Genomic DNA, 24,011 nt, shown 5'->3' with positions numbered 1-24,011 from the left:
TATCCGTTTACAAGAATATAGTATTTGAACATATAAAAGGTAAAGAAAACGAATTAGCAGACCAGTTAAGTAGACTACAACTGGGAATAAATAAATAAGTTTAATCTCACTCATTTGTTTTCAGCATGAGACCAACAGGACAACCTCCTGCAGACAAAGGCAAAGGTGTAGCTTCGTCTTCAGAGTCGTATCAACAGACAATGTTAGGTAATTTAAATTTTAGACCATTAGAATCTTTAGAGACAATGGAAAGAATTCACTTCGGATCATTTAATTTAATTGCTTACCCTGAGAGTAATATATCTTTTAGAGTAAGACGAGATTACATTTTAGATAGACCCCAAAGATGTTTAGTAGATAACCTTTGGATCTCTTATAATAAACAAAACCGTAATCATTTATGGCATCCATGAACTCTTTATGTCATTGCATGGCAGAAAAGAGTAGGCCTAGGTTTAAATACTATGTAGTCATTCATGGAAAAACTAACGGAATTTTCCAAACATGGTTAGAAGTGTTAGATTCAATACAAGGTTTTAAAGCCCATCTTTTTAAAGGTTTTAATGATTTTACCGAAGCCACAAATCATGCTAGAGGATATCTAGGACCAAACTACTATATATCTCCTTCACTCATACAAAATTCAGATCAAATACCTCAGTATAATTTGCAAAAGGAGACTGAAAAGATTATTTTCTACAACCATTGTTTTTCAATGACGGAGAATTTCAAGAAACTAAATGCCCAGAAAGAATCACTCCTCGTGAAAAAATGCTAGATTAATAAAGCAGATACAATTATTAGAAGCAAGACTCAACTAGCAGGCAAATGTAAGCAAGACGGATGCAAAAACACAGACTCAGACTCAGAGTTCTCCATCTCCTCAAAAAATGGATGAGAAGAGTGTGCATTTCCCACTAAATGCTCAGAAATCCACTGTACCGGATGTTGGTACAGCTAGTCCGGTTCAAACGGTGACCGGTAAAGACAAATCAAACCCGTTAATGGCTGTCACTTTGCCAAAAAGTGAAGATGAAGGGTGTTCTTCATCAAAAAATAAGTTAACAAGATCAGGAAATAAGATTTTAAAGAAGACTTTAATATCTAAAAGAAAAAATGAAACAATAGAGACTATAATTAAACAGACTTTAGAGAGATTTTTCAGTAACCAGACACAAGATAAACATATGAATGGACAGCCAGACGGACAGCCCACTAATTTAGACAGAACTGTCCCAGAGATAAATAATACAGATAATAATTCAGCAAGATCAGACAAAGAAGATAGTATTGCACACTTCCAGGATGCTCAGGATCCATATGAAGACGATTACTCAGGAATGAGTTTCGACTCAAGTGCCCTGCACAACTTGGATACATAAGACAATATATAATTTGTATTATTAGCTGGTGTAGTCAGGTGGAGATGCCCACTTTATGTCTTGTAATAATCAGGGTTGTCAGAGTGCTTCCTTTATCACTACTTTCCAAAAGAAAGAAAAACTGTTGAAACACGCGTCAAAATAAGTCTTCAAGAAGAATTAATAATGCATGTGACGATGGGGCCCAAAAGAGTACCCGGCTTGCATTATTAAAGATTCTTTCTTATCTCTTATCATTAAGTGTCGGCCACATGTGTTTAGACCACGTAGTGATCCTTAGAACCACTACTTTATTTAGTTTTTGCCTATAAAAGGCGTACATTTCTTAGAAGGAAGGCAGAGTGAAATCAACCAACTTAAAAACCTACTTGAAATGTTTAAACCCTTCCTCCCAAAAAACTTATCCAAGCCAGTCTTTCTTGTATAAACTTTGTATCATTGTGATTTAAATAAAAGCTCCAAGTTTTCTATTCGATCTTAAGGGAGTTCCCGAAAGGGAAACCTCTCTCCTAGTTACTTCATGTAAGTTCTTATTTACATATTTTCCCCACAAAAATATTTATACTTATGTTCTTATATCCATATTTAAAATTATTCTACATATTTTTTGTAAATCATGTAAATTAAATTATCTATAAAATTCTTACCCTTAGTATATGGTTAGCCTTTTAATTTCTTAATAACAACGATGGATTAACCTGTAAATTCCTAGGAATTCTGGCCTTGATAGTCCAATATGTCTGCAAAATAGACAAAGGACGAGTGTTAGCTGCCAGACAAAAATTTTTCGGGGTGTGATTAAAGAAGTACGATGTTAAGAACATAGATTAAGAGGAAGAGATGAACAGGGTAAAGTAAAAAAAAAAAACTCTGGGGAAAATATAAACTATAAGAATGATAAACACGAAGAAACAGTATATATATATATATATTATAACTTGTTAATCAGTAATAGTTAATTATGAATCATTAATTGTTAATTATTAATATTAGAGGAGAAAAGCCCTCTCCTTTAACCAAATGTTATATCTACAAAATGGCAAGTGGCATTGTTAAAACAAAATAAATTAATTAGGTTAATTGCAACAATTTTTCTCAAGCATAAAAACCATACTGCAATTATAAAACAGATAAAAACATGATTTTATTTGGAGAAAGGGGTTAAAACACCCCTTGAACTATTTAAATAAGTTAAACTTATTCTTAAAATGCTCTTACAGTTACATTTTAAGCTCCCCAACTATTCAAATAGATTAAAAATGCCCTCTATTCTAATGATTGTTTCAAAACAAGAAAAAATAAATTAATTTTGCCCTTGAATTATTTGCAATAATATAATTTTGTCATTCATTTAAAGTTCACAAGTGCTCTTAGTTTTAAAGATTTAAATAAAAAAGTTGTTTCGACTAATATTGATGTTTCAACTAAATATTTGTTCTATTGATTCTTTTCAAAACTAATAATACTAGTCCTCAATTGAAAGTTCATTTGTGTAATTTTTACTAAAATTAATATAAGTAATAAAGTGTATCAAGGTATAATTAAATTTGATTTCTTTTATCATACTATCATTTTTAAAGTTAGTAAAAGAAGATACATGATATCATGATTAGAAATAATAACTCTACCTAACGTGCAAGAAATCAGAAGGAAAAAAAAAAATATCTGTCATCTTTTTTATTTGTAAAAAATGAAAAACGTTTATACAACTTATTTTCTTATTATGTTATTATTCTCATATTCAACTCCTCCCCACACAATTCCAAGTCTCCAATAAGAAAAAATTTAAAAGTAGAAGCTCAAAATTATCCCATTCGAATAATGGTGGAGAAAATGATCAAACGCACCTCAATCTATTATCAAATTCTCAACTACACATTTATACTTCACTGAAGGTCTATTACCTAGGGGTGTTCATGGTTTGATTTTTAACCAAACCGAATCGCAATCTAAACCAAATCGATTAAAAAAACCGATATTTGGTTAAATTTGGTTTGGTTTGGTTTTGAATTTTAAAAAACTGATACTAATTTGGTTTGGTTTGGTTTGGTTTTACTCTAAAATAACCGACAAAATAACCAAACCGAACCGATATATATATATATATATATATATATATATATATATATTATAATTATCTATGTATTATTCATAAATACAATATAAATATTTGTTACACTTTATATTTTAATCATTATTTAACTTTAGTCGTAACACATTAAGTCATTTCTTCATCTAGTTAATAGTACTTTATGAGATTCTAAGTGAATTTCGCACTTTGAATGACAAATGATACTAATTGTGAAAATAATATCTTGTTATATATTGAAATTTATAGCTGAGATTCATTTGACTATAGACAATCATTAATTTTAACTTTTTTTTTAACCTTGTTGAGTAAGAAGTCTATGTGTTCACCTTTTGTGTTCACCTTTTAGGGGTTTATCATATCATTTTGTTAAATGTAGTTTTAAAATATTTTTTTAGAAGTGTTCATATCTTTGTCGAATATAACACTCAGTTGACATCTTAGTTTCACGATTGAGATACAACACTCGGTTAACATCTCATATGTTAGATTGGATTTATTTTTAATTTTCAACTTTTATCATTAGTTAAAGTTATAAACCGAACCAAACCGAACTAAACCGACAAGAACCAAACCGACGGTTATTTTTTTGTTTGGTTTGGTTTGGTTTTAGAAATTTAAAAACCGACTAAGTTAGTTTGATTATGATTTTGACCAATAACCGACCCAAATTGATCCATGAACACCCCTACTATTACCCCATTGAATTATTTTAAAATGAAATATGTACGCCCTCAAAAGTCATACTCAGATCTGTATTAGATGGTGAATTGCACGCGTCTCGCCACATAATACTACTTTTTTTAAGAAAAAAATACTTTTTTTAATTATGCTATTATTTTTTTTTCTATTTCCCTTTCCTCCCTTTTTTTCCTTTACCCCTTGGATTAAAATAGGTTGAAACGAAAATCAATTTTAAGAAGATGGTAATGGAACTCAAAGATTTGTTGTGGGAGTTAGATGAACTAGGAAAGCGAACAAGAGAAAGAGGAAATAGGGGCAGCTCATCGTCGGAGTTGGATGAACCAGAGTGGTGTTTCTCTGCTAAGGGCGAAGCAAAACATCAATTTCGGAGTAATAATTGAGGGAAAAATTGACATTGGGGATGATTAAATTGAAGGAATAAGGAAAAATTATGAGAGTTTAGTTGGGGTTTATAAGGAGTAGGTATGATATTTGGGATAAAGTCATGAAAACTAGAGATATAAAATGAGTTTTTGAAAATTATAAATTGTACATTGATGAAGAAGAGAGAAGTCTCAAAAAATTAAGAACAATTCTTGATGATTGTTTGGTGATTTAAATGTTGGTTTATATAGTGTCAATAATTGTGGGTAATGGTGAACCAAATCGTGAAGAAATATTAGAAGATAGGAGAGGAGATGGGGCTGCTATGATGGCAGTTGTTCAGATGTGGCGGTAGAGATGTATATGTAGGTTGATTGTCTAGTAATGAAAAAAAGAGGGAGAAAAAAAAGCAGAGAGAAGAAAATTAAAGATAAATATTAAATATAATATATATTTAATAAAAAGTCAAAAATATTATAAAAATTATTTTTTTAATAGTATTTTTGACTTTCACACTCCTAGTGAACTCACTCTCCGTGTCATGTCAGCATTTAGGGGTGTATTACTTCCATTTTAAAATATGTTCGGAGGGTAATAGATCCCGTGAAATGTAGATGTGTAGTTAGGAATCTGATAATAGATTGGCGAGTTATTTGATCATTTTCTCAAAGGGTAAAATTGAACCCAAATTCATTTCTAAGGGTAACACTTCCAATACAAAAACTAAGGGCGGAGGGATTCCGAACATTATTCCACCACAACCCAATGTTGGTGCGCATTTTTATTAGTTGCTGGTTGATAATTTTGTTTCACATTCCCCTTGCACTTGCACCCGGCACCAGGAAGTCCTATACATACTATATAAGAATTAATTTCACTTCCGTCAAAATTCCACTACATACGTAGAGACTCCATCAGGATATCCAAACGTATATGGAGTTGCAGGATATCAAAATTGAAAAGGTGGAGGAAGAAGAACTGAATAGAGTTGTTTACTTGACATGGAGTGACCTGTGGGTGTCTGTTTCCACTAGTAAAAATAGCAGCAAAAACATACTTGAAGGTGTTACCGGCTATGCTTGTCCAAGTGAGCTATTGGTTGTAAAATGGGTCCTTCTGGCTCTGGCAAATCTACACTTCTCGACCCATTAGCTGGTAGATATGTTCATCAATCCCAACATTTATATATATATATATATATATATGTCTCTTTGTCAAATCATGCATGAATATTATTACAAACACTCTATATGACTCGATGGGAACTTCTGATCAGGGAGACTGGATTTCAGCACTAGGCAGACTGGGGATATTCTAATCAATGGTCACAAACAGAAACTTTCTTATGGAACTTCTATAAGGAAATCTTCTCTAATCCAAGTTGAAGTTCATGAGATAATTATAAAAGAAACGTGGATTTGCAAAAATATATATTGCCCCCCAAAGAAAACATGTCCAAACATTACTCAAATTCTTCCTTCATTGGATTGATATTTACCTTGTTATAAGGCCTTTGAAGCCTTTGTAAAGTTTCAATAAGGGGTAGATAACTTTTTGGAACTTGCCTCCGTTTCAATTTGTTCGTCTTACCTCCATTTTTAGGCCGTTACAAAAAGAATGTCTCTTTCTTTCTTTGGCAACATTTTAATTTCTACTTTCTGGATATTTAAGACCAAAAAAGTTAAGGCATATTGGTATGCAATACGTATATTTAGTTTAACACCACAAGGTTCGTCAAAAAGTCTTCTTTACTTTCTTAACATGTCAAGTCAAAATCAGGCAAACAAACTGAAAAAAGGGAGTAATTAACAAGTTATTGCTTGCAAGTTGCAACACATGCTAATTTTCTCCAGCCTACAAAATTCAGGCCTATGTAACTCAAGATGAAACTCTAATAGCAACATTAACTGTCAAAGAAGCCGTTTACTACTCTGCACAACTGCAACTCGCAGATTCCATGACAAAATCAGAGAAAATACAAATAGCAGAGCAAACTATAAAGGACATGGGGTTGCAAAATGCAATGAACACTAGAATTGGAGGATTTGGTAATAAAGGAATTAGCGGAGGAGAAAAGAGGAGACTTAGTGTTTGCATGGAGATTCTAACGCGGCCAAAACTTCTTTTCCTGGATGAACCAACCAGTGGCCTCGACAGTGCTGCATCTTATTATGTGATGAGCGGACAGGGCAGAACCATTATTGCATCTATTCATCAGCCTAGTGCTGATGTTTTCAATCTCTTTCACAGTTTGTACATCTTGTCTTCAGGTAGAACAGTATATTTTGGACCTGCTAGTGCAGCAATTGAGGTATTCATTATTGGACTATTAACTTGCCAATATAATACATGTGATAATTTGATTAGTTTCTATAACCGTTTAAGCAATGAATAGTTGTCTAAGTAATGGACTTATAATGCTTAGTATATGTAAAATCTTCATTAGTTTTCTCTTCTTTTTTTTTTTAACCCTTCTATTTGGTGTTGTAGTTTTTTGGGACAAATGGTTTCCCTTGCCCACTTCATCAGAATCCGTCTGATCACTTTCTTAAAACAATAAATAAGGATTTTGATGAGGTAAGTGAACAGTTAGTATCTCATACACTTCCCCTTTTCTTTTTCTTGGAGAGACCAAAGTTTGCATTTTTACTGAATGTAGTTTTGCCGTACAATTAATAGGATATCGAACATGGTTCACCTGGAAGAAAGTCGACAGAAGAGGTGGTAGACTTTCTCATAAATTCATATAAATCATCCAAGGAATACCATAAAGTTCAGAACCAGGTTGCAGAAATATGCCAACAGGTAAGGAAAAACTGCCAGAAAAAAGGAAAGGAAGGAAGAGGGGTTGTTTGCAGGCATCGACGAAGCTAGAATTTAGAATTTATGACTTCTGGATTCTAGAAAAGACAGCTTATGGATTGTGAATAAATATTAAGTGAAGTTCATTATTACACTATTTGCTTTAGGTCTTGGCACTATCTACTATAATGTCGACTTAAGCTATCGTTCAATTGAGGTATAAACAATAGGGATAAGAAATTTTAGTACTACTAAACGAACACAATATTTGATCATGACATGTACAAGTTTGAATACTAACATTTCAGGAAAGAGGTCTAATGGTGGCTTTCGTTGTTTCATTCATGACAGTTGGTGGATTTCCTTCATTTGTGGAGGACATGAAGGTATATATCCTCAGTTCATCATCACAATGCAACAAACTATTTCTCAGTTTTAATTTATCTATTCTGATCACGACTGATAAATTTAATTTCATAAAAAATGCAGGTATTTCAAAGAGAAAACATGAACGGACACTATGGTTGTGGTGCTTTTGTGATTGCCAACACTCTTTCCTCCATGCCCTACTTGCTACTGATTTCACTGGTTCCGGTTTCCATTGCCTATTTCCTCACTGGATTTCAAAGCGGATTCGAGCATTTCGTCTACTTTGCTCTGGTCCTCTTCATCGGTATGATGATAGTCGAGAGCCTAATGACTAATGTTGCAGCGATCGTTCCCAATTTCCTCATGGGCATTGTGGTAGGCGCAGGAATACAAGGACTAATGATATTAGGTGGCGGTTTTTTCCAAATACCTAACGAGTTGCCTAATATTATTTGGAAGTATCCATTATACTACGTTTCGTTCCACAGGTACGCTTACCAAGGCATGTTTAAGAACGAATTTGAAGGACTGCTATTTACTGATAACGTCGATGGAAACACTCATACAATCAGCGGAGAGGACGTGCTGAGAGAGAGATGGCAAGTAGAAATGGCCTACTCAAAGTGGATGGATCTTACTATTCTGGTAGGTACATTAATTTTGTACCGTCTGGTTTTCCTGTTGATTGTCAAGACGAATGAAAAATTTGTGAACGCAAGAAAAACATCCACATAAGTTTTATCAAACATGGCTAAGTCCCTACCTGCGTTGCCTTTCCATCGATTCAATGTTAATATTTGCACCAACAATGGTTGAATTAATTACTAGTTATTTCTCCGTGATCCGATCATCGTCTGTTCCGTCATTTACCACTTTGTACTGTATTGTATTTTAATTTGTTGTTTACATCTTATGGATTCTAATATATAGTTCATTTCTTGCAATATAAATGAAATAAATAATTTTCAAACTTTTTTAGTCCTGCGTTTGAAATCTAAGAAACTCATTTAACGCCCTTTTATAACTAGCTAAAATTTCAGTCGTTGGTTTAAAATTCCTTTTTGTCTCACAAAAATATAAACTTGAATCCACTCTTTTGGGAGATCATAACACGTGTTTAGCTCACACAACTAGCTAGTGTCAATTTTATAGGATATATAATACGTAAAGTTTTTTGGCCTTGAAAAGATATCTAAACAAAAATATTAATAAAACATTTATGTTTATTATGGGTCCAACGAATTGCTCGGAAGGTAAACACTCCTCACTTTCAAGAAGATTACGAATTCAAATTATCAACAAAAGGAGTGGCAAGGCCGGCTCAAGCCTAAAGCAACTAAAGTCGTTGCTTTAGGCCTAAAATTTTTTGAGGCACCTAAATTTTCTAATATGTGTATATATCTTTGTTTATAAATAAAGGGAAAAGACTCAAATATACCATTGAACTATCAGAAATAGTTTATTTGTGTCATCCGTTAAAAGTTCAGCTCATTCAAGTCATCACTGTTACAAAACCGGTCCATCCATGCTATTACTTTTTGACTTAGTTTTTTAAAAACAACTTTGTCGCGTGGCCTCTTAATAGAGGTTCATGTCATTAAATTGGACCCACTAAAAATTTGATCCATTAAAAAGAATCCATCCACACTCAACCTATCACCTTAAGCCACTTTAATATTACTCTTAGGGCTGGACATTCGGTTTGTTCAGTCTGATAGTTTAATATCGGTTTGGTTTTTCAATTTTTGGATTGACAAAAATGATAACCGTAACCAAATCGAAATAAATTCGGTTAGGTTCGATTTCTATAAATTCGGTTCGGTTATTTCGGATTTTTACTTTGGTTTTGAAGATTGAAGTAGTGAACCTCTCTTTGTTATGATTAGGGTTGCTTATCGGTTGGATAATTATGCTTAGCAGTTCGGCTTATTGATTTTCGGTTTTTAAATATACTAATCCGCTAGTCACCCAATAAGATAATGGTTGGTTCGGTATCGGATTAACAATTAACGGACGATTATCGGATGGTGTAACGGATAAATTTAAGAGATAATGAAATATCGAGCGATTATTGGTAGTTCCTCAGTTTCTTCACCAACTAAGTTGTTTGTATACTATGATTGATCTATTTATCAATCTTTTAGGCTTCTTGAGTTTTGTTCGTGTAGTTATTTAATAGGTTAACACATCGAATCAAATAAGAATTTTCTTCTAGACCTAAAACGTATGTAGAAATATTTTTAACTACTAGGATTGACAGAAAAAAAAAATAATATTATCTGAATTTTTATATTTTGTATCAAACTTTGTGAAGGACATATTTGAGTTGTTTCATTTTTATTGCGGTTCTTTGTGTTGTCGAGAATAATTTATGTTTTGGTTTAAGAATTAATTTCAGATTTTCTTTACATTTTAGGGAGTCTGACTACACTTTATGGTTAGATGTCACAAGAAATGACATGTTATTTTCTAAACTAAGAAGTGAATAGAATAATAAATGGAGTTTTATATGTTGGATTGACAAAAGATACTTATATATCTAGGGGTAAAAATATAATTATAATAACTATTAATGGGTTAACGGTTTACCCGATAAGAAAATTGAGTAATCCATCCCCGCACCAATAAGCCATTAATTATAAAAAAAATTTATGCGTTCTCCAACCATTAATCCAATAACTCATTACCAATTAGCTAATAAATTAATTTTGCGGTTGGATTAACTGTTACGATTCGGTTTTAAACAGCCCTAGTTATGATTGGACATTTAAAATTAATGATTTTAAAAAAAATAAATTCAAACCTATTTTTCATTTCCAAATACAAATAACTCAACATGGACGAGACTAAATGATATAACCATAAGTTTAACATAATATATAACTTCATTATGCATAAGTTTGCATAAACAGTCGGAACTCGAAAGAGTGGTCGCTGCCGGAAAGACCACAATCGGTACTGCGGGCTGCAGCCCACAATGGTCGTCTGGCCGCCAGCTCTGGTGTTATTGTACAGACGACAATCTTGCCGATAGTCTATGGTTCGATCGATTGTTCGACTATTATTGGACTGATGTATGCTGTTAGTTATATGTGATGTGCTATTACTTAATTAGTTATTAGGGTTGCAATTATATATTTATAGTATATTATTATATATATAATATATATATTATTAATTATTTATAGAATTTTGGTTAATCGGTTTATCTAAATTATTTTTTTTCAAAAATCGAAAACCAAACCGTTTAATCGAATTTCAAAAATTGATAATCGAAACCGATTCGAAAAATCAAAAAATCAAACCGAAATTTTAAATCGAAACCGATTCGAAAAATCAAAAAACCAAATCGAAATTAAAATTTTGGTTTGATTTTTTAATTTTTTCGGTTTAAACCAAAATATGCCCAACCCTAATTATTCTTCCAATGGATCTAAGTCCACATATTTCTGCAAAAAATTTCAGATATACACATAAATAGTGTTGCGTGAGTACCAAACACACTCAAAACTTCACAAGTTGAACCCAAATAAAGGGTACCAAACAATACTCATAAAACTTTTTTTACTCAGAGAGCCAAGAGTGAAGGCTACTTTGCAACTCTGCAACACCTTCTGAAAACCAAAGCGCAATTTTCTTCTTCACGTTCTCAATAGAATCACTTTCATGAATAATGTTCCTACACAATTACGAATGTCCTCAAACTCATGGTTACCAGACTGATGATAAATAATAGCAATACATAAGAGCGGAATCGAAAAGGATCCACATTTTTTACAAGATAACATGCAGATCGAAGAACTTAAAATGGAATATAACATTTTCCTAGATAAATTATGGACTAGTCCAACTTGTGGAACAACAAGATAACAGTTGAGGCTATCAAATAGAACTATTTCTTTGACAACTTGGACAACTTATAACGAGATGTTTGTCCCGCATATCACAAGGAAGATTGAGATAAAAGAAAACATGAACTTGGAGAAAAAGAACAAAGAGTTAATAATACAAATGAAATTTGGTAAGTCCACCTACAATCAATGTTCTACAATTTTGAGTTCATTTTACATTCTCTTTGAATTTGTGTTCCTTTTAAAGCCTCTGTAATCACTGAACAAGCAATCAATGTCATTGAAAGTATACCACAACAACATAAAATGGGATATGAAGAGGTAGAGTTTATGCAGACACAATTTATTCAACAACCCATTGAAGAAAGGCTTTGCAGACAAGTTCGCGTAGTGCTTTTCAGCGAAAGCACGATCCACATTGATGAGCGCGTGGTGATATTAAATGGGTGTGGGATGGATATTTAATAGATCGGGTATTAAATGGGTCTCATATTTTTTATTTTAATTAATATTGATTTATTTTATTTAATGACGTGGGACCTCTAATAAGAGGTCACGTAGCAAAGTTGTTTTTAAAAAACCACAGTTAAAAAGTAATGGCATGAATAGGCCGATTTTGTAACGGCGATGACATGAATGAACCAAACTTTTAACGGATGCATAAATGAGCCATTTCTGATCGCTCAGTGACATATTTATTTTCCCATAAATAAATGATGTTTCTAATTTGACAAAATCCATTAAAATAAATTATTCTTAAAAATAAAAGTATTTTTACTAACTTACTTCCAATTAATTATATGTCTTGAAGAAAAAAGTAATTCTTTTATGGTATAGAGTTTTATGTACCCCACCATATCATTTTACTTGGTGTCTTTCTAAATATATTTGTTTCACATTAATTGTTCATTTCACAAATCATGAGCGTTTAACTACTTCTTTTTCTATATTACCATCGGTATTAAATAACTGAAGGAAATAGTAATCATTAGATTTCGAGTTTCAAGACATCATTAATAAGTTAATTTTGTAAAATAAACTTCAAATTAATATTTTTTTATTTGGTGTGCCAAGTCAAAAGAAGCAAAGTAAAATGAAACGAAGGGAATATTAAAACAAGATTGATTTTGAAAGACTACACAAATTCTTTCCTTAATCTCCAAAACACACCAATTCACTATTTATCTCAATTTGTGTAGTTTAGAATTTTCAAAAAGCTAAAGAATTTATGTTTAAACACATTGTTAAAGTTAAAAAGATTGAATCTTAAAAAAAAAAAAAAAAAAAAAAATCATATAAATTGAAATAGAGGGAGAAACTAGAAAAATAGACTCCAAGTGATATTATATATAAAATACTAGGCCCCTCATTAAAGTTTTGCTTTAGGTCATCATAATATTTATGGAGGCTCCCCCAATGAGGAGTTAATTAAAACATTTTAAAAAATTACATTTTGAAGGACGAAAGGAAAATAAAAACGTCAAGGAATAATTACAGGGTCCGGGTAGAGCATTTGTAAGAAGTTCGAAGTGAAAGTGTCGGTTTTGCAGGCAAATACCCTAATTAAATTGCCGGGTATCGGTGAAGGGACATTTTCAACCATGCTCATATTAAATTAGAACTTAAAATTTTATGTTTTAGGAGAAAAGGAAATTTGTGTGTGTTCTTGTTCTTCATTGAACCAGTGGAGAAATATCTTTATAAATAGGGATTCTTCTAATTTGAAAATTCAATTTTGTTTTCTAATCAATATTGAGAGAGTTCAGGCGGACCTAAATTTAGACATTGAAATTTTGTGGACTATGTTCAATTTTGGTTAGAATTCTTGAGGGCTACTTTACTCTAAATCTAGCTTGATGGCTACTCAATTTAAATCCTAAATTATGGGGTCAAATATCCTTTAAAGAGACATCTCCAGTATCCCACAAATGCATGAGATGTCTGAAACATGGATCGTTACCCATATTAAAGATTGAGATCTATCATGAAATCAAAGTTCTTCGAGAAAAATGTTTCAAATTTATCCTTTAATTTTTACTATGAATCATAACTACCCTCATGAAAATAAGAAGCGGGAATATAATATCTATGTAGCATTTTGGATTCAAAATAACACTTGATTTATATAAATTATAGCATGTACTCTTTTAAAAAATGAAAATTCAAATAACACTATTATTCATGTTTAATAAATAAATATAACTCATACAACTAGCTAGTGTCAATTATGTGAGGTAAGAATATATATATATATATTTGCTCTTAAAAAAGAATGCTTAGATAATAAAATGATTAATAAAAGATTTCTGTTTATTTTCAACATTTTGAAAGACGAAAGAACAATAAAAATACTAAGGAATAATTGCAGAGCATGATTTATTTATATAAGAAGTTAGAACGATGAAAGTGTCGGTTGTGCAGGCAAACAATTAAATTGGCTGTACCATAGAGAGCACATTTTCACAAAAAGAAAAAAAGAGTTTAAAATGAAGTTTCCTACCTACTTTGTAACAAATTGGGCAATGTGCCTGACTAGCTACGAAATTGGAGAACTCGGAACTAAAATGAGCAACAAAATAAAAAAAATAATCAAAATAGGTCATTTATTTAAAAAGTTATCAAAATAGGTTAAATGTAATAATTTATTATATTTTTCAATTTTTTTTAACGATCAACTAACGGAGTTGACTTTTCAAAAAACGTAAGAAATTATTACGTTTTACATATAATAATTTCTTACATTTTTCACTTCTTTCTTAACGGTCAACTAACGGAGTTGACTTTTAAAAAAATGTAAAAAATTATTACGTTTTATAAATAAATATGTAAAACGTAATAATTTCTTATATTTTACACAAAATCCAAAATAAAAAAATAATGATTTATTTGATTAGTGTTTTGATTATGATATTACGGAGACTCACATGCATAAATATGTTTCTTATTATAATTAATGAAGTAAAAAATCACAATTTAATTTAGAGGTATACAAAAATCATACCGATAATAATATTATTGATTATTTATCGTTATTTTTTAATGATTTTATTAAAAAATTATGTTATTTATTTGATTTTAATTTTTTTATTGGTAAACCGAGAATCTAATAAGATTATACTAAATAATTATTTTACACCCTATATATATATATATATCAGTATTTTTTTTTGTTGTAGTTAAGATTCGGTTGCAACTATAAATTGATAACCAGTATAACTATATATAGCGTCAGAAAAATAAATAAAACATAACTATATACTCTCGCCGTACCAATTTACCCGTTCCAAATGTCTTAATTTAATTTTCTATTTACTTATCTTTTTTTATTAATCAAAACGAGATAATAAATTTTTTTATGTTTTACCTTTTGTATTAATTATTATTTTTAAATTAAAATATAAATACCATTTAATAGGGGCACTATGATAAATTAATTATATTATTAATTATTTTTCTTAATTGATGTATCATCTTAATTTGGAATAAATAATTTGAGAAGGAGAACGTATAAAGTATCAGGATATAAAAAAGAAAATGGGGGAGAGGGACCACATTGCTGTAAATTGGAAAAAGTGGGGGTGGTGCAAAAAGGACACAACGTAAGTTTTTGGATAAATTTTTGGAAAAAGCTTCTTTTTTTTTATAAGCAATGTAATAAATCACTGTTTTTTATATCGATTTTCGTGTATAACGTAATAATTTCTTACGTTTTATATATTTTTCCAATAAAACGTAAGAAATTATTGCATTTTATAAATAAATATGTAAAACGTAATAATTTCTTACATTTTTTAAAAAATCAATTCCGTTAGTTGACCATTAAAAAAAAAAGTGAAAAATGTAATAAATTATTACGATTAGCCTATTTTAGTAACTTTTTAAATAGGTGACCTATTTTGGTTACTTCTTTTATTTTGTGGCTCATTTTGGTTCCGAGTTCGAAATTGGAACTATATCATGGGCTACTTTTATATATATATATATATATATATGTATATGTATATCAAAAAGTATAAATAACATAAGCACCAATCCTTTTGGAAGTAATTACACTCTCTCTCATTTTTTTAATTAATTTACTCTCTCTCCCTATTAATATACATAACATAACCGACATATACATAGCATTCTGTGTATATGTTGGGATTTTTGTAATATGTTTATGGAGTTGAGATTTTTTGTAATATTGAAAACATAAGTTGTGTATTTGTGTAATTTTTAGTAACAAAAATACAATAGACATAATTAATGAGTACTCTATATCAATTTAAACCTTTTCTCCTCCTAAGTCCTACATATACGCATATATTATAAAGATATAGAGACAGATTAAGTAAAAGCCTATATGTCAACTTGTTTTTCTTTCCATTTTCTTCTCAACTTCACGTACCTCTCCTTGAAGTTATAACGTGCATTACCTAACGTATTTATAATAGTGCAGCAAACAACAAAAATATAGGAGTGTATATGTGAGTAGGTAACCACAAAAAAGAAAATAGTGAAACAAGGATATATGCATAAAAATACGGTCAAATAACACAAATTCATCTCATACCTAAAACATAATACATATATATTGTATATATAATCAATAGAGGGAAATATAGAAATACAAAGAATATATGTGAAACTATAAATTAAAATAGATCCCATATCGAAAATATCTACTAACCACTTTGTTATATGATTTTTCAGCGCTAAGCTTATATTAGCACCCCATCAATGATTGTGACGACGGCCTTCTGTAATAGCAGATAAAGAAGTACGGGAAATGTTGATTTAGATGGAAGGCATTTATTACAATATACACAAAAAATAGTTATATTTGGTAAGTATTTGAGAATATAATAACAAATACTACATAATATTGCCTAAAATAAATCAGTTGCACCATGTGCAATTCTCAATCAAAGATGGGCCTTCCCCTTTAATGGTCCAATCTGAATACGATAGCTTTTCTTCAAGCAAAAATCACATAAATATAAACTCTTAAAGAGTAAATATTATAAAATCTATCACTAATTTTTTTTATTTATAAAATTTATCAACTATTTAGTTTCTTTTTATTTATTTTAAAAAATTAATCCAAAAATCCTTACTCTTCTTCCTTGTTTCTCTCCCTCTTTCTCTATCATAATTTATGGCTTTTTAAATTTTTTCCATCGATGGAAAGAGAAATTGTCAAAATTAGTGGTGTACGTTCGTAAAAGGAAAAGCTCCAACGATCTTGTTTCCTCTATAATGTACTATAACATCTTGGAAAATTTTTGCAGTATTTTTTTTTCCCTTTTTTTTGGTTAAAATGTTGATAGTTTTCATTGATCATTTATGATTTTGAATTTTTTTTTTTTTGAGCGAAGATCTGTTTGTTCATCAGTCAGTATGATTTTTAATTTTGGGATTTTAGATATGGTGAAGGAAGCCGGTATGGCGGTGGCAGCGGTGGATATGATTTTCGGTGGAGTTTTTTTTTTTTTTTTTTATAATATTTGTTCTTGCTGTCTTCTGGTAATTGTCCATGACAATGGCGGAGGAAGGATATCAATGATTTTTATGGTGCATGAATTGTATAGAAATTGATGAATCTATAATTTTATGATGCATGAATTGTATAAAAGTTAGTGTATGTGTATCAATAATTTTATACTGTCTTGAAATACTTAGAAATTGATGTATGGATAATTTTATGTTGTTTGAATTATATAGAGATTGGTGTATCAATAATTTTATGGTATGTGAAATAGTTTGAAATTGGTATATCAATAATAATAATTTTATGGTGTCTGAAATATATAGAAATTGGTTATCAATAATAATAATTTTTTAGTGTTTGAAATATATGGAAATTGGTTTATCAATAATTTTATGGTGTCTAAAATGTATAAAAATAGGTGTATTAATAATTTTATGGTATCTGAAATATATAGAAATTGATGTAAAGATGGATAACTATATATTTTTCCCACATCTTTCTTCAAAAGAAATCCTAAAAATTCAATCTCTACATATGGGTAACTATATATTCTTCTTGTGATAATTAAGAACACACGAAGAAATAAAAAATAAATAAAAACGAGGTACATAATTAATAATAAGAAGAAAAAATAGAAAAGATAAAAATATAAATAAATCCAATATAAAATAGAAGGGAAAGAATAGGAAGAAGAAATTGTTGAATGAAAAGTAACAGTTCAAATTTCATGTGTTTTCATGTATGCTAATTTTATAGTAATGATTTTAAAAATTTTCCCAAAATAATTTTGTTATGGAGATTGGTATGAAATTGAAAAATACATTAGGAGAAATTATAGGAAAAATATTTTAAACTATTTTTTTTCTTCTTTTTATCTTATTTGATAAGTTTTGTCAATTTTTTAATGGTATATTTTGAAAAAATGAAACTAGTGATATATTTTGTAATATTTACTCTTAAATTGTATATTTATATGATTTGCCGAGCTTCAGTTTGTGAGATGATGATGGAATGGGGCCCATTATCATTGCCCAAGAACAACATCCAACTAATTGCCCTGTTAATTATGAGAAAAGAAATGTATCCCCTCCTATCTAACCAAACATGGGGACGTTTCCATTAATAATCCAATCCTACCATTTTACTTGTCATGATTATTGTAATATTTGGTCCAACATACTAGATCATTTTAGAAAATTAAATGGAAACATGCTTTTAAAAAATTGAAAGTGATTTTTTTGGCCACGTCTCTAAAGTTTAAATGGAATTTTCATCGTTTGTTTCTGGTTAGGTCTTGCAATCAAATATTAAGTGGGAGAGAACTCCCTTGTCATATAATAATAGTAATAAAGCTTAAGTCTATGAAAAGGAACGCCTTGCCTAATATTTGTTGAAAATAACAAGTGGCCAGGGAGTATAATATCTCAGCAAATTCCAGCTTATCTATCCCCTTAACATTTTGATTTGGAAAATGTCAAAACGACCTTTCATTAATATGAATTATAATAAACTTTTTCCCTTAAAAGGAATATCTAAACAAAAATTGTTTATGAAAGGTTTCTATTTATCTGTTCAACATTTCGAAAGACGAAAGAAGAATAAAATATAAAAGGAATAATTGGAGTATAGTTTATTTTATGTAGGTAAGAGGTCAGAATTTTATTATTATTATATTTTTATTATATAAAAAAGTGATTTGAAGGACAATTAAGGGTATATTTATCATATCACATCTAAATGATATAATTATTAGTCAATGGTCATATTAATAAAAAGTTCATTAGCCATTTTTTCTAAGTTATGTGCCTATATTTTTTAAGTGGATCCATTATATGTGTGGCTAACAATATTTTTACTCACAAATCTCAATTTATTTAACTACATTATTCATGAAGTAATATTTTAAATAAATTTAAATTTATAATCTGAATCTCCAATCACGAAATATTAGATTGCTTATACAGAACTAAAATTATTTTTTATTTTTACGTGGTAAATGTTGAGAATTTGTCTTCATATATTTATTTTCTTATATTTTAAATTTTTTAAGTGAAAATTCTTGTACCGTTAAAATGTTTAATACTCCAAACTTTTAATATTTTAAGTTTTTACCTAAAAAATAGCATCACGCATGAACTTGATTGGTTAAAATTTAAAGTTGTTAACTTATTTAATTTTTTTTTTTTGTTCATTATTAAATATTTTTACAAAAAGGATCACTAAATCAGTCTATAAATACTTTATTATAAAAGAAAAAGAAATACACACGTAATATTCATATAATTTTTGTATTCACATGAATTATAGATGTAATCACAATTGATATGCATGTCACCTTGTAAAACAGATATTTAAAAGATAATTTCTTAAGAAAAGATTGAAGTACATTTTAAATGATCAGTGTAAAGAACTTTTATTATATTATACAAATATATTTATATGTAAGTTTTCATAAAAATTGAAATTTGTACTTAAAAATGAGATATATAATACTCCACATTGATTCCTCTTTATTTGCTTCATTTGAGTTGTACTTATATTTCTAAATATTTGCTTCTTTAATCTTTCAAGAATAGTTTGAACAAAAATCTTCCTATTATGTCCTTATTCAATAAATGTAATCATTATTGATTTGAAAAGAGATATAAAATTTAATTAGTGGTATATTACTGAAATTTCTTTTAATTTTATAGGAACAAGAGATTTCAAAGAGACCAAATAAAAAGAAATAAAGAGAGTACGATATAATAGAGAAATTAACCTGTGCGTGTAAAATAACTTTAAACTAACACTAAATAACATATATTTTTTTATAGAAATTTCCAATCACCAATAAAGTATTTTTAATAATTTTATATTATTTTATTATGAAAATGAATGTATGATATATTTGTATGAATAAGCACAATCTCTTATCTTCTTAATAAAAGTACACTATTTACTTTTATTTATATAGTATATTAGGTAAAAGAGTCATATTTTAAGAAAATATTGCTCGTAAAATTTTATAAAAAATATTAATATATTGACACTTGTAATTTTAATTTATTCTCTTGTATAATTTTTAAATAAATTTTAAAAATTTAAATATTAAAATTAATTACTTAATTCAAGAAAGTGTGTTTATTAAAATAAGCATTGTAACATATTATATTTTAATTTTTAAAAAATAAAATAAAAATATAAGCAGTGAAGCATATTATATTATAAAATTAAAAAAATAACTTTTAAAAGTGTTATTTCTATTATTATTTTCTATCATATTTATATAAAAATATTAATTTAATTTTTGTACTAAATTAATAAAATATATCTAAAACTATAATATTGTAGGCATAAAATGAATCCTTCGTTATCTAGTAGAATTAATAAGTGAAGGTGTCGGTTGTGCAGGCAAACAAATAAATTGGCGGTACCATCCAAAGAACATTTTCACCCACAAAAAAGGGCATAGACTAAAGTTTCCTAATCTGTTAGTTCTGGCACATTACCGACCAATAATTAATTCAGCCATCATTCACTTACTTTCTCCATTTTAAAATAATTGATATGTTTATTATATTTTTATTTTAAAATAGTTAACGTGATTATTAAAATAATTTTATCTTAAAATAATTGACATATTTAAAAGATCAAGAGTAATTGATTATTTTTTCAAATATATCTTTATTAATTTATTTTCATATTAATTAAATAAAACTCATGTAATTAAAATTAAATTGATAATAAAGTCATATTTATCAATTTATATTCATTATTAAATTTTTTAAAAAATTTATAAAATTTATATATATCAATTATTTTGAAACGGAAAAAATTACATATATACACAAACTAAAGTTACCTTATTACATTAAATACCAATTTGGTAAATACTAATTTGATAAAGTATTTACACAAATTTCAAACTAATTACATAAATTCCTTTTTTTGTTACTTTCTCTCTCATAAACCTTATATATCTAAAACACTATATTTTTTTCGTATTTTGCTCCCCATCTGCTCCTATTACACCCGATTTTTTCTCCACATTTAAAAACTCTTTTTTCACGACAAAATTCTAGTAATCTACTTGGAGGTTATCAATTTGTAAGTTTTGAAGTTTAAATTGATTTTATTGATTTTTTTTTTTTAACTTTATCAATTTAGGATTTGTTTCGTTTATTCTCTGAATGCATGTTCGTTTCTATGAAATTACTGTATTTTGCAAGTATATTCAACTTTCGTAGTTTGATTTTTTCGTTTTTCTTCATCTACTACAAGTTAGATTTTTTATTTTCTTGGTTTGTACTTGCTTTTGCTTAATTGATATAGTGTAAAATTGGTTATGGATTCTCGTCCTAACTTTAATTTTGGACTTAGTCAGTTAGATTCTCAAAAACAAGATATTCTCGTTGGTACATTTGATTGCGAAGAACCCAATTTCGCAGAGAATCGTTCAAAGCATCGAAATGAACCGGCAACAATGCAGAAATTGAAGAAAGCGGCTAGTTCTAGATCGAAGAAGTCAGGTTCTAAAGCGGCAAGTAAGAAGAAGTTTGATGATTCCGGTCGATCACGTCTTCCGAAGATATTGATTATGAATTTATGTATAAGTTGACATATGTATAATAAGACATTATACATTAGATATTTCATCCCATTAATGTATAATGTAAGTATTCTGAAATATATTTCTATAGGTTATACATTGACAGTTATGAAAAAACAAAAAGTTATAAAGTATTAATTTTATATAAGGTGACATTATACATTACAACAGTTTGCTTTTTAAAATGTGTAAGCTACCCTCATACATGTATACATATTGCTTAATTAGGTTTGATATTAATTTTGAGATGTGTAAGTTACCCTCATACATGTGTAGTTGTTGTTTATTTAGGGTTTGATATAAATTGTTAGATGCATAAATAACTATCATATATTTGTATTTATTGTTTGAATATGGTCCTGATTTAAATTTTTAGATGTATAAGTTATCCTCATACAAGTTTAACTATTATTTTTAGATTGCAATGAGCAAAGTACATGAAAACTTGCTTCAAATTATCAACTTTCAAATATTGATGAGAATGGAAAGGAGTTGTGTTTGGATTATGATGCTTATTATTCTTCATCTAAAGTTTTGGTTAGGAAATGTGTTGGCTTAGACGAAAAAAGTATTGATAATTCTCAAACTCAATGGTTCAAGTTTGTGTCAACCAATATTTAGTAGAGTTCAAGAGATTTTTTCGATAGGAGCCCATATGTAGAATTGCATTGAGTATGCTGTTATATTGACATGAATAGAGTTGCAACTTATTATATTTTTTTACATGATTTTTAAATATATAATGTTAGTAATATTGAGTTGATCTTATCTGTTTAATTGCCTCTCGAGAAGCAAAAATATCACTTAACTTGAAGCCGATTAAGTAAATAATAGGTCGCAATTTGAAGCGATTTACATGATATACAAATATAGATTATATTCTTATCTATTACTATTCCATACCAATCTACTATCTGTTAACTAGGACTCTAAAAGAGAACGTGTATCTTGTGAACCAAGCCATACTACAAATTTAACAGGTTATAGTAAATCATCTATTTTATTTTTCAACCAACTTTACATATTATGAAAAATTGTGGATAATTTATCTTTTAAGTGACCTGATTGGATACAAATTAAGAGATGGTGTACATTTGATCCAAAACATACTACAAACTTTTCACGCTATAGTAAATTACCTACATTTTGTTTAAACTAGTTTTGACTTATTGTGATAAATTAAGTATAGTCTTTTACATAACCTGATAGGATACAAATTCTTTTAAGCTATTACCACTTATAATTCGAACAGAATTCTCCTCAATAGATCAGATAAGGATTATTTTTTTGAGATAAATTTTATTTTGTCCGATCACATCAACATTAACTACTGCTATAAATATACGAGATCAATCAATTCTTTGCGTTCAACATAATCAATTTTATTTCATAAGTGTAATCGCTATTTCTGATAGACCCTCGGCTTATGTTCTTTGATACTCTTCGGATAAAACATTGTGAAATTAGGCACAATATTTAATATTCTTTGCTCTTTTGCAACTTTTTTTCATTGTTTACCATTATCAACAAGTTCTAGATAGATAGCAGATGATGCAACTGGTGAAAGAGTAAAATTAGTTTGTGGCAATTGGCCTGCCCATATAGAGACCATGTTACTAGAAGACCTAGATCTGCAGTCCATTAGCCATATTACTAGGCATATTTCTGATTCATTCATAGAAGACGTCTTCAAGACCACTTGCAATCTTTGTTACAACAATTCAGTATTTAGCTTTATATAATTAGTTTCATTAATTAAAAAATTTATGTTGTTTACACTTAATCTTTCAACCCCTGCTAGTTTTCACCCTTGGAACAACATTCGGCCTCACTAGCTAGGAACCAGGGCCGGCTGACAAAGTTGAAATAGGCTGTTGCCTAAGGCCCTTAATTGTGGGGGCCCATTCTCTTGGTCGTTCAGTTTTAAAAAGAAAAAAAATATAGAGTTTTAAAAAATAAAATATATTTTTAAATTTTATGATTTTGAATTAAAGTTAAGTCAAATATATTATCTTTTTTAATCTTATGATCTTAAATATTAAAAATTAAAATTAAAATATTAATAAATTATTTTGAAACTGAATAAGTATTATTTTATAAAGAGAGCTTTTAAATATTAAAGGGAAGAAATCTTTTCAATGGGAGATAAGTGCGGTAGACTGTAGACTAGCTTAAAAACAGAACTAGACTTCTTTTCAAAAAGTGTTAAAAGGAAATCACATGAATATATAGAATATACTACTCTAATCAGATACTCAATCAAATAAAAAGAATTGATTTTTTTCTAAAAATATTTAAATTAATTGTAGAATAATTTTAACAATTCATATAGTAGTCGTCTCAGAAAGAAGTTTTTCAAAATATAAAATAATAAAATATTATTTAA

General features: G+C 28.9%; 1 pseudogene; it reads left to right on the top strand.

Annotated features, from left to right (window-relative positions):
• The first annotated feature begins 5,472 nt into the window (after positions 1–5,472).
• Positions 5,473–8,472, top strand: LOC107879430 (annotated as a pseudogene).
• Positions 8,473–24,011: the final 15,539 nt, after the last annotated feature.

This window comes from Capsicum annuum, chromosome 8 (assembly GCF_002878395.1).
Source record: "Capsicum annuum cultivar UCD-10X-F1 chromosome 8, UCD10Xv1.1, whole genome shotgun sequence".
In the NCBI taxonomy this organism is placed as follows: Eukaryota; Viridiplantae; Streptophyta; class Magnoliopsida; order Solanales; family Solanaceae; genus Capsicum; species Capsicum annuum.
The sequence above is the reverse complement of the archived record's forward strand: the minus strand, read 5'-3'. Positions and strand labels throughout refer to the sequence as shown.